We start from the raw sequence: 12,811 nt of genomic DNA, 5'->3' as shown, positions 1-12,811 counted from the left end.
ATAATGCGGTTCTCAAGAGTTCATGTTAGGCTACAATAATACCTCAATATATACTCATATTGTGCTCCTAGGGAATAGTGATATTATTTTATTTAGGGAAAAAATATTTTTGAAATTGTAATCAAGGATCTTAAGATGAGATAAGTCAAGGCGGGTTACAGTTCCAATGTAAGAGTCTTTCTCAGGGAAGGGTGGAGAGATTTGAAATCAACAGGAGAGGGCAAGACTGCAGACTCACAAAGTCAAGTGAAGAAGAAGTAGACAGAGACCACAAGAAGTAGACAGAGTCACTGAAACTGGAAACAGTGAAGAAGGTTTCTGCTCTGAAGGCTGTAGACATAGTCTGTCCTTGTACACACTTGGATTTGCACTCCTGTTTTGCAGAGCCAGGGAAGGGTAACTTTCTCTTGTTTTCAGCAACGAAATGTGTAATAATTTGTGACGTCGACTGCAGGAAACTATTCCAGATGATCAGGTGAGTGAAGACATGGTGTTCCCCTGATACCCGCCTTCATCCAGCAAACAAGTCTCTCTCTGTCCTGCAGACAGTCTTGTAATGGATTTATTGGGTAGGAAAGTGTACTGGGGACAAAGCCACATCTATGACATTATGCAGCATTCTGCAACCAGTTTGATTGACACTGATTCTCTGGTTCTACTTTTTATTGCTTCCCTTGTTCTGATAAAACACAGCCTCTGTCTCCCCGTCCCCTTCCAGTTTAATCCCAAATATGTTCCCTTGAAAGACAACTTCTGTGACAAATTTATCTTAGTGACTGCTGCCCTTGAAATAACACGCAAATTTTTTTCTCTCCATTAAACCATTAAAAGCAAGGTAGCCTTCCTTTTAGATTTTCTTGGTCATTTTTTTTTTTTGAGACAGGATTTCTCTATGTAGCTTTGGTGCCTGTCCTGGAACTAACTCTTATAGACCAGGCTGGCCTTGAGCTTAAAGAGATCTGCCTGCCTCTGCCTCCCGAGTGCTAGGATTAAAGGCATGGGCCACCCCTGCCCCCAGCTGGTCTCTCCACTTTCTAAAGCACCACAGTTATAGTTAACAATTGCTGGGCTTTGAATCATGATGTGTTCTGAAGAATTATGTGTTGAAATGTTGGTCCCTAGAAAGTAACATCACTATGAGGAAATTATAGAACATTTAAGAGGTGGAGTTTGTTGAAAATTGTTGGATCATTGAGATGTTCTATTGATCCCTATCCTGTCTCCTCTCATCAATGTCCTGGCCATGAGGTGAACAGCTGTGGTTCTCCACATGCTCTGTGCTGTGGAGGGGTGAGGTTCATCGCAGGCCCAACAATGTGGTCTGACAGTCACAGAGTGAATGCTCTCAACCTGCCAGTGAAAGAACACCTTTCTGCATGACGTGGTTATCATGTGTAGGTATTCAATATAGTAAGAGAAAGCTAATGTGCAGTATGTGTGCATGTGTGTGTATGTGTCCCATTACAAATTATCTTTGTCTTGTGCAGAAACAGAGATTTAGAAGATCTGTAGAAGAGACACTCTTCTACAATGCAGGCTCTAGTGACAGCCAACTCTCTGAAGGAGAGTCATTTCCATTTGTGCTTATTTGTTAGAGGTGAGTTCTTGCTGTGTGACCTAGGTTGACCTCTAACTCACTATAGAGCATATCTCAGGCTGGCATTGCACATGCAATCCCCCTGCCTCTACCTCTTAAGTGCTAGGAATACACTAGCAAAGGATACACAAGACATGAAGGTTATTTTCACTATGGCAACTGCTACTTGAATACTATATTTTGTTTTAAATAGGATTTAGGTTTTGATAAGGCATAACTATATAATATTTACCTATGTCACTGGGATGGATCGGCCCTGTTCTTTTGTTTTCAAAGCTAATTTTTAACTTGCATAAAACACATTTTTCATCAACATTTCCTTCTTCTACTGTATTTCAAAAGGAACCCTAGAAGAAGCATTGATTTCAAGAAGTGACTGTTATGACAGAATTATAAGCAGCCTGAAGCATCCAGATTAATATAAATGTCCTGGGTATGAAGACCTGCCTGCACCAGCAATGGTTTTTTTTTTTAATAAGATGGAACAATTTACCTGGGAAAAACATTTAACAGACACAGAAACTGTGTCACTTGTCCAAAGAGAGGGCACAGATAAATATTTCCATGTGGCTTTTGCTTGGTGCCTGACTCTAAGCCACCCATCATTCACATGTTTATATATCACACTTTCAGCTTCACTATTGTCTCCAACATGAGCAAACGGCAAAGCTCAAAAGGGTATGCTCCATCCTACCTCGAGAGCAACTGCTCAGATGGACTTTCAGGGCTCACACAAATGGATCCATTCAGCTCTGGGCGAAAGGGAGCCAGAAGGATGATGACCAGGAAACGTGAGGAGGGTAGCTCTGTCTTTTTCTAAATTTTGGAATCAGGCCAGGGTCACTGATTCTAATTAGCAACAGCCCCGATCCTTATCCCACACAGGTCCTGGGGAACCTGTAAGATGAACCTAGTCTGCCAAGTCAGAGCTTGCCTTTAATTTGGGGAGGGAGATGGGGAGGCAGCACTGGGCCAAATCCTGCTGGGCTCTTTCTGGGCACCTAACAGCCAAAAAAAAAAAAAAGCAGGGAGTGGGGAATGGAATTCATTGTTGGGGACTGGGGCAGTATAAATTAGTGATACAAAGTTTGAAGAAAGCCAGTGGTAAAAGCAAGGAGGAGGGAAGAGAGGGTCAGGAAGCCCAAGGTGATCACAGCAAGCAACTTCTTGAGGCTGCCATTGACATTCCTAAGATCCCTGGTCACAGCAATTTGCAGATGACGCTGTCACCAAACAATTTACCAAGCACCCACCATGGGAAAAGCACTTTGCTGACAGGATTTTCCATAATCCTTGTTGCAATCCCATATGATCAGTTATTTTACATACAAGGAGTGTGGCTTTAAAAAGAGCAAGTGTCACCAGTTAGTGACAGAATCTTAATTCAACTGCAAGTTAGTTAGACTCCAAAGCTTGAGCACTTTCTACTTAATTTATCACAAGAGATCAAAAACTATAGTAGAAACTCATTAACTCCTAAAGGGTGGGGGGGCATATTTTAAGATCAATATTTTAATGGAGAAGACAGTTCTGGAAAAATGCATTACTTTAGTGAAAAGCCCTCCAAGATGAAGGTTCAGAAACAGGCACAGCTAATTCTAATATATTCTGTGTGAAATTTCCTGTGGGGGAGCACTAAGGAGGCTCGACTTCTTGCAAGGTTTACATGATGGAACTCTTAGAAATAGCTGTCTTCGTTATGGAGCTATTATGAAAATAATAACACAAGTATATGCCAATAGTCATTTTCTGTGTTTCGCCTCTGTTAGTCAACACCAGGTTTCCATGCAGCATTTGAGAGCACACACCTTAAGCATAGACTGTCCCTCAGTGGGCTCGAAGTCCTGAAGTTCTAAAGAGTTATGAGGTGATGAGAGTCACCCATGTGCTTCCCTTCCTGGAGTATCTAGCTGTGAGAAGTTCCAGAGTCTCATGGGCCAGCTCAAATACTCCCGTGATTGGACATGGCTGAAACTGCTATTTACCAACACGTAAAGGTGGCCAATTCCCCAGGCATATAAAGTGGACAGCAGTTCCACCTGAGAAAGAACAGTAGTAATTCAGTCATATTTCCTTGGGAGTTTCTTCAGCTTTCAAAAACACATGCTTTTCATTCAGCTTAGATTTACTAGCTTGAACCAGAACTTCTGTCTACAATCACTTTCTTTCTGGGTTATGTCCTCTCCAAAATTACTGATATCTGGAAGTTGCTGTTACCCCTTAAACCTATAGCAAGATGTTGGTGTAGCAGGTTCTTTTGTCTATATGTTGCTTTTATTGGTTAATGAATAAAAAAACTGGCTTGGCCTGATGGGGCAAAACTTAGGTAGACGAAGGAGACAAAATTGAATTCTTGGAGGAAGAAAGCAGAGGAGAGAACCGATATGGAGCCACCAGAGTCAGACATGCTACATCTTTCCTGGTAAGCCACTTCCACGTGGCAATATACTGATTAAATCAAGATGTGAGAGTTAGCCAGTAAGAGGCTAGAGCTAATGGACCAAACAGTAATTTAATTAATACAGTTTCTGTGTGGTTATTTCAGGGCTAAGCAAATCAGGTGGCCTGGAGAAATAAGCAGGCCCTTCTCACTGTGCAATAAGATGGTGTAGAGTTTTACTTTCTAAACAGTAAGTTATAGTGGTGATGTAGGAGAGTCATCTGTCTATGTGTTACTTTCATTGGTTAATAAAGAAACTGCCTTGGCCTTTGATAGGCCAGCACTTAGATGGGTGGAGTAGACAGAACTGAATTCTGGGAGGAAGAAGGCAGTGAGGCAGACGCCATGGAGCCAGCCTCCAGGTCAGACATGCTGAATCTTTCCCGGTAAGCCACCACCTTGTGGTGCTACACAGATTACTAGATATGGGTTAAAGCAAGTTATGAGAGTTAGCCAAGAAGAGGCTAGATATAATGGGCCAAGCAGTGTTTAAATGAATACAGTTTGTGTGTTGTTATTTAGGGGCATAAGCTAGCCAGGCGGCCGGGAGCCGGGCAGCAGGAACATAGCCCGCTGTTCCTCACTACATGGTGGGATGTATAATATACCACTGTTCTCAGTTCTCTTTCCCATATCAATTATTTCTTCTCTAGTCCACTTTCCAACATCTGTTATTCTTGGACTACCTTATTGGTGTCTGTTTGGGGGAGCGGTACATATTTCTGGGGTATCATGTGGAGAGCCTAATGTAGGGAGCACAGTTGTTGATCAGAGTGGTGGCAGGCATGGGTTATGTTCTATGTGCCTCCTGCTTCCTCCCCTGGGGCATCTGCAGTGCTCCTGTGTGAAGCTCCAAGTAGCTGTAAGCAGGAGACTCACAGTAATGTGTTCTCTCTCAGCACTGAACATCCACCTCATTATTCTAGGACCCCAGTGTGAAGTCAAGCTGCTGTCTCCTCTGTGCTACCTGCAAAGAATGGGAGAATCCATGGGTTCTCCTGAATCTGGTGGCCTCAGACTTGCCTGAGCTTATGGATATAAAACTTGTCTTCCTCTTTATTTTTTCTCATGACCTTCATCTCTTCTCTTCCTCTGTGTACTGACATGTGCACAGGATGTGTGTGTGTGTGTGTGTGTGTGTGTGTGCATATGCACACGCGTGTGTATTCAGAGGTACTGGAAGTTGGCATCTGTTGTCTTCTTCACCTAATCTCTATCTTCTGTCCTCTCCCTGTGTGGCAGAGGGGATGTGCTCTAGGTTGATGTCTGGTGTCTTCTTCATTCACTGCCTACCTCATTTTTCATTTTGGGAGAAAAGTTCTCTCAGTGAACTCTTAGCTCTCTTACTTAGCTGGGCTGGTTGGTCAGCAAGCTCCAGGAATACACCTATGTTGACTTCCCTAGTGCCTGACATACATACACTTGCCATTGCTTCAGCTTTCGTGTGTGTTTGTATGTCTGTTTGTGTGTGTATGCATGTGTGTATGTGTATGTATGTGTGTGAGAGTATGTGTGTATGTGTGTTTGTGTGCATGTGTATGTTTGTGTGAGTGTGTGTGTGAAGGTGTGCATACGTGCCCACTGTGAATCTGAATTCTGACCCTCATACTTTAATAGCAAGCACTCCACGGAGCACCCCATCTAGCCTCCTGCTCTCTTCTTTTAATAAGGAGATTCTCTAAGACTGTCCCATCTTCAGAACCTTTATTTAACTCATCCCCAGAACATTTCTAAAAACAAGGCCATATTCCCAGGTTCTGAGAACCATAAATTAGCTTATGTGACTTTGATGGGTGTTCACCTGGTTCTCTGCTTCTCTGAGACCTCCATGCTGCCCTATTTCATGCAGAAGGAGCCCCTGAGCCATCCACACAGCTATGACAAGCACCCTTGAAGTAGTCTTTCCTGTACTGCATTCCACTGACCCATTCGGGATCCTGACATTAGCAAATACAACTAACCATGACCTTTCAACTAAACTCTGATGTTAGTTTCCAGTGTCAGAAAAATCAAACAGATAAACAAACATCAACAATAACTCTCCTAACTCGGATTATTGGCAATAAAATTCATCACTTATAATCCAAGAATGCGGCTTGAGTTGTAGCTCAATGGTAATGTGTGTTTAGTACAAACAAAGCCTGGCCCAGGGCTCAATAGCCAACACAGAAAGAAGGAGGGAGAGAGGGAAAGAGGGAGGGAGAGAGGGAGGGAGCAAGAGAGCGGAGAAGGAAGGGACATAGGGAGGGGAGAGCAGGAAGATCAATCACCTACAATACCAACCTGCACAACTTTTAGATACATCCTTTGGTGTTGTGGGAAGAGCAACCATGCTCATTCATACATTCATCCCTGTCTAGACTTTGAGCAGATCTTGCCACGCTGACCAGCTATATCTGAACACAATGAAAACCCGCATCTGCTAACTGAAAAGTTCAAGAAAAATATTTTATTTTAGAAGTTGGCATTTTTTGAGGGGGCCAGAAGTAGCCATCTTCTAATTTGTGGAATAATTATGTTGGGCTAGATGGTTAGATAGAAGGCTGTCCTCTGGAGTATCCTCAAATTTGCATATATCCTGTTCCGTCACTGCTTTGATGTCACAAGGAATCCCAAGGACCCCAAAAGGGCTACCATTGAATAAAGTCAAGTTGTATAAGAGTCCAACTAAATTTGGAAGGTGTTGTGTGTGTCTGTTTACTCACAGGCTCTGCCTCCTGCTAATAAGGGGCAAACCAGTTCAAAACTGCCCACAACTATTGCTTCAAATCAGACATCAACCATACCAGTACAAAAGCAAGCCAATGCAGAATTGGGTCTCTCTGCTGTCCCTGGACCCCCATGCTATGTGAGATTTTATATTAACAAATTTAATTTTTTTTTGCAGACAGGTCATGCTTGTTTTTAACAGGTCTATGTATCTGGAGTGAAAAAAATGCATATATTTAAGTTATGTTGTTTATGAAAAACTAGTATTGCCTTGCTCCTTCACCCTCACCTTTTTTCCTGTCCCTCTCTCTCCTTCCCTTCCTTCATTCCCTAAGCTAAGTGAACCATTTGGACCTTTAAGAATAATGATTGCCATTTCCTAGACAAATTTCATATATGGGATCATCTTTTTTAAATATCTAAATTGAATCTCCCCTATATGGTATGCATATAACAATTTAAAGGAAGTTGTAAAAGAAAAATGATATTTAGCAAATGGAATAAACACATATATAAATTTGCAGAGCCATACATATACATATGCATATGTGAAATGTGTATGTGTTTGAAGTTAGGATTTGAAAAGTGTTTGCCAAAATTCAGAGCTTCGTGTAAAAATAGCCCTGTGTCTGTATCATTTAGTTTCTCTTGGAAACTTAAAAAAAAAATATAATATTTTTGATGGCTTACCCTGCACTGCCCAGTTATATTAAGATAACAGTAAACTACATTCTTATGCCTGTCATAACATTTAGCCTGGTGCTGCTTGCACTTTGAGTAATCTATTAAGATGTATAGATGCAAAATGCTGCCATAGTGTTGTTGAGTTCTAGCTATCAACTGTAACACCTAAGTGCAGTTACTGCCAGTGTGGGGCCCTGGCTGCTTCCCACTACAGACCTCAGCAGCCAAAAGGTTTGCGGCAGTGACCCCTGGCCGCCTTGGCCACCACCGTGGTGGCTGCCCAGAGTGCTTTCTCCCTGTCTCTGCTCCCTCTGCTCCCTCCCTTCTCTATTTTCTTGCCTGTCATCAATCTTACTAAAATGACAGCAGACAGATGTTAGCCCTTGCAGAGATCAAATGAAATCTATGGCTCTGGGGCTATTCACCAAAGAGCAGGGCAGGCTGTACCCGACACGGGCACACACCTTGGCAGGAATTTACCTAGAATCAACTTGCCAGACATTGTAAATGACTTTTTGTAGGCACTGGCTACTTGAAAATAGACTGTGGCAATATTTAGAACTCTGGTTGCACCAGGAAAGTTTGGCGATGTGCTGTTTGGAGGCACTTGCAAGCTGAGTCAATTTATACATGTGAATTCATTTCAAAATAATTACCAATGTTCAACTTAGAAGGGACAGTATTTATTTTGGCCACAGACTCACAGTTTTAGCCCTTTCTTCCAAAAGCTGAACTGTGGCAAGATTCCCCCTGCCACTTTTCCTGGGGCTTTGAGATTTCCTTATAGAGCAAACACGAATCCATCGCTTAACTATGTTGAATGAGCTCTTGTCTCATGCAATTTCTGTACATCAATGTACAGGACCCTTCATCCCCAATAGAAATGTTTACCTAATCTGGAAAATGTCAGGCCATATGGTGTACATTGTATGAATTTCATCCATCCTTTTTAACTCTTTCCGAAAATCTTTTTGCCTCCTGCTGTCCCTTTGTTGTGGACAAGGCAGAAATGATTAAAGTGGGAAGGAATCAGAAGAGAGGGGGCAGGACGGAAAGGGAGTCGGCGGAAGCACAGATGGGCACGGGGGAGGCCCTTTTCTCTGCCGAAAGCGACATCTTGTAAAGGCCAGAGAAAACTTAGGATCAAGGCAATCTTTGTGTAGAGCAAATGCTGAATAATAAAGGACAACGGTGACCTGAAGATCGCGATGATGCACTTCCAACAGTCACAAGCAACAGTTCAGAAGCTCAGAAAGACCCAGCAACTTCGGGCTTTGGGCTCCGACTTCCATCCTTAGGTCCTAGAAATGGTGACTTCTTCACTACGGGAAGAAAAGAGCAGTCCCAGCACCGTGCGTCCAGGGAAGTGTCTTGGAGATGGTAAAAAGATAGATTACTATTTAAAATAAGTGATATCAAAGAAGAATAAACTATTATGTTTGTGCCAATGCTTATTCGTGGTTTTATAACAAGACATATCTGTTTTCTTCATATAAATCTTGACTCTATATTTAGAGTTTGCAAACAATGATTCTAGTTTTTGGCTGCCTGCCACTTCTGATAGAAAGCTGGGATAGCTGAGCTACATTACCACAACATTCAAAAATTCCCAAAATTTCATGTGCAAAACATCCTAACAAGAAGAGGAAACCAAGGCATGTTCATGTGTAGGAAGTGGAGGAAGGAGGTCAAACATTCTCAACTTTGGACTGAATCTATCTGCAGAGCAGGTAGCTTAGGTTTGTCAGTGTCCGTAAGTCATAGGCATGGGCCCTGACTGAAAACTACTATCTCAGGCTTTTCCCCTCACCACCACTCTGACTTTAAACAAAGGACTCCCAATCTGTCTTGGTCACACAGTCAATTCCTAAGCCATGCTTGAACACCCACCACCTGCTCAGCAAGTCACTGACAGAGCAGTGTCGGCTCTGAGGGGCCAATAGAGCCTCACGCCGAGAAAATGACCGTGTCCTTCTTTCTGCTTTCAAAGATGTCCAACAGTACAGCAAGCACGGCGTGCCCCAGAAAGCTCTCATTAGCTTAATGGCTTTCTTCCTTCTAGGAAAAAGGAGAGAAAGCAAGAATTTCCAGGTTAGCCAATTCTAGAACGCTACTATATTTTGCAGGTGTGGATTTAGTTTGATCCGTACAACTTTACTATGCTGATTCACACAGCCTCTGACATTTTCAAGCTCTATGCTCAATGATAAGGATACAAAGACAAGATCTTTCCAACTGATGGGGAAGCTAATAGGTTCTTCCAGAAGTCCACAGTAGCAAGGGGTGGGTGTGTAGTTCCCCGATCGCAGCAAAGAAGGAAGCTACGTTCTACCATGGGCTCCCGGAAGCAGAGGCTGAGAAGCGACATTTTCTGAGTGACCCTCAATGAAGAAAATGGTATTCTTAGTAACCTAGGACAACGTGTGAGCAGTTCAGTGTGGCCAAAGGTACAAAAGACTAAGGGGATTTAGTGGGAGCAAGTGAGGGCAACAAAGTAGACAGTTGAATCCTGAAGAGCCATTGGCATCTTAAAGATCATAGCTAGACTTTGAAAACTGCAAGAGCCATGAATAAGCCACTAAAAGTCAAGCTGGAAAAGCGCTGACAGAATGGACAGGACAGTCATCAAGATAGCTTTGCAAACCATAGAAAACTTCGTGTAAGTACCAAGCAAAATACGGCAAGTAAATTGGAACATGGAGAGGAGACTTGAAAGACATGGACTGGAGAGATGGTTCAGTAGTTGAGAGCACTGGCAGAGGGCGTGGCTTCAGTTCCCAGCTCTCACAGAGCAGTTAGCAACTGTTGGTGACTCCAGTCCCAGAAAATCCAGGGCCCTCTCCTGATTTCCACGGGCACCAGGCACAGGAATTTAATAAATCTAAAGAAAGAGATGAAGAAAAAAAGGAAAAAAACATGTAAAGACAATATGACACAAAAGAGGAAGATACCCAAGGGCCCGTGGTCTAGAGATGAATTCAAATTTAGAAAATTACAACTGACTCTAATCTAGTGAAAAAAGAAAAAGAAGTAGAGAGGGCTGGAAGTCATAGGAGGCAGATTTCTGGAAAACCTCTGCACTGTTCTGTGCCCATTGCAGACACCAAGTTAAATATATTTCTAGTAAATTGTTTTCTCCCAGCAAAACAGAATGAGAAAGCAAGGATGGCTGACATCAACAGCCACGAGCCAGAGTGAACAGTCTTTGCCAGTTATTTCAGACACCACAACCTTTAAATCACATCTCGAGAAGGGGGAAAAATCACACACATTAGTTCCATTTGCAACCAGTGTTACTTGGTATATCAATTAAAAGCACAAAGTGCTCTCCCCACATTCCTTCCACCTAATTTTCAGATATTTATTGGTACATTACACCGAGCATTTCATCACAATTAGTGTGGAAGTGATACAAGGGCCATAGAACACGCTGAGCTTTTCATTACGAGAGTGGTTGAGAAGGGCAAAGACTAAATTGTTAATATCTTAAAAACAAGAGCATTAATTATTAAATAGAAGTAGTAATATATGGAGTTATCTGTAAGAGCAATGGAATATGCCATTTAGACAGTTTTTAATCCCCCATTAGTGATTTCTAACAGAAGCCTTATTAAGTTGTGTGGAGAGTTGAGAAGCATCTCACTAACCCGCATGCCATAAATAAGATATTGGCAATAAAGGCAGAACTGCAATCTCAGTTGGGCTGCCTTGATCCTAACTCAAGATCTTGATCTTAAGTAAATCAAGAGGAAGTGAAATTGAAATGAAAAATAACACTATGCTTTAAAATATAGACTCATTTCAACAGCTGGGTAAAATGAAAGTATAGGGAAGAAAGAAAAGGAAAGAGGGAGGGAGGAAGAAAGGGAGGAAGGGAGGGAGAAAGGGAGGAAGGGAGGGAAGGAGGGAGGGAGGGAGAAGGGAGCAAGGAATGTGTGTTTGTTTTTGTTTGTTGTAGGTGTGATTAAGTACTTGACAAGAGCCAACTTCAGGGAGCACAGGGTTCCAGGGGTGAAGTCTGTTGTGGCAAAAATGGCTTTGCACAAAGAAGCATCCAGCAACTGCTTGCTCACATATTAACAAACCAGAAAAAAAAAGATAAGAAGTTTGCCCTGGCCATAAATCTCTTGGCAGGGTGCCCTAACGATCTACTTCTTCCATGTGCCCCTCCCCTCAATGGTTCCACAGCCTTTCAAAGATCTCCATGGAGAACAGAGGATCCAAACACATGAGGTCATGGAAGACAGTGTACATCCAAAAAGAAAGAAAAAGGAAGGAAACAAAAGAAGGAGGAAGGAAAGGAGGGAGTGGGAGTGAGAGAAGCAAGGTTGGAAGAAAGGGAGAGATAAGAGAAAGAAAGAAGGAAAACTTAGAACGCTCTCAGCACATAAATCAACATTCCGTGAAAATATTTATTAAAATAGACAATGAAGAGTTATAACTTTTACTTTTAAAAAAAGTTCAATTAAGCTGTTCCTTGTCTCTCAATGAATGTTGGAGGACTGAAGATTGACTTTAGTAAGATAAAGCATAGATTTCTAAAATCTTCTCTAGGATGCTCAGCAACAATATAATTCATGTTTTCAAATGTTTTGAGCTGTTTGTTGAAATCACTGATGCAATCCCCTGAAATACAGACAGACAACTCTACAATATCTATTCACCTTACACTTACACTACGCTCGTTTTCGTAATATGCTTCAAATCAGAGTGATTTCAAACTCTTTGATTTTAAATTTGAACCCATACAGAAATTATAAAATTCACTTTCATGGAATGTTTTAAAGCTGAACAATTTCTTTCTTCTTTTATTAGAAACAACCTTGTAATCATATATCCTAACAATAGGTAAACAGGTCTAATTATAACCCAGATTAGAAAGATATGCTGAAAAGAATATCTGAGACTCCAGGCAAACAACATGTAGTAGAAGGCCACTTGTTTGTTTCCCAGCTACCCAGACTCCCAAAATAATCACACAGAAACTATATTATTTAAATTATTGCTTGGCCTATTAGCTCTATCTTTTCATTGGCCAACTCTTACATATTAATTTAACCTATCTCCATTAATTTGTGTATCACCACATGGTAGTAGCTTACCAGCAAAGTTTTGCTATGTCTGTCTCTGCCCACGCTGCATGGCTTCTCCCTAACTCCTCCTTCTTTTTCCCAGAGTTCAGTTTAGTTTTCCCAGCCTACCTCTATTCCCTGCATAGATCCAAGACAGTTTGTTTATTAACCAATGATATTCGCAGCATACAGAGGACAATCCTGGATTCACAGGAGAATTTTCTCCATAATCTTCATAACACTCAACGTGGCGACAGAATAAATGCCATTAAGAAATTTGGAGCAACATGTGCTGTGATTGGATACTTC

Source organism: Microtus pennsylvanicus, chromosome 12, assembly GCF_037038515.1.
Source record: "Microtus pennsylvanicus isolate mMicPen1 chromosome 12, mMicPen1.hap1, whole genome shotgun sequence".
NCBI lineage: Eukaryota > Metazoa > Chordata > Mammalia > Rodentia > Cricetidae > Microtus > Microtus pennsylvanicus.
Note: the sequence above shows the minus strand (reverse complement) of the source record.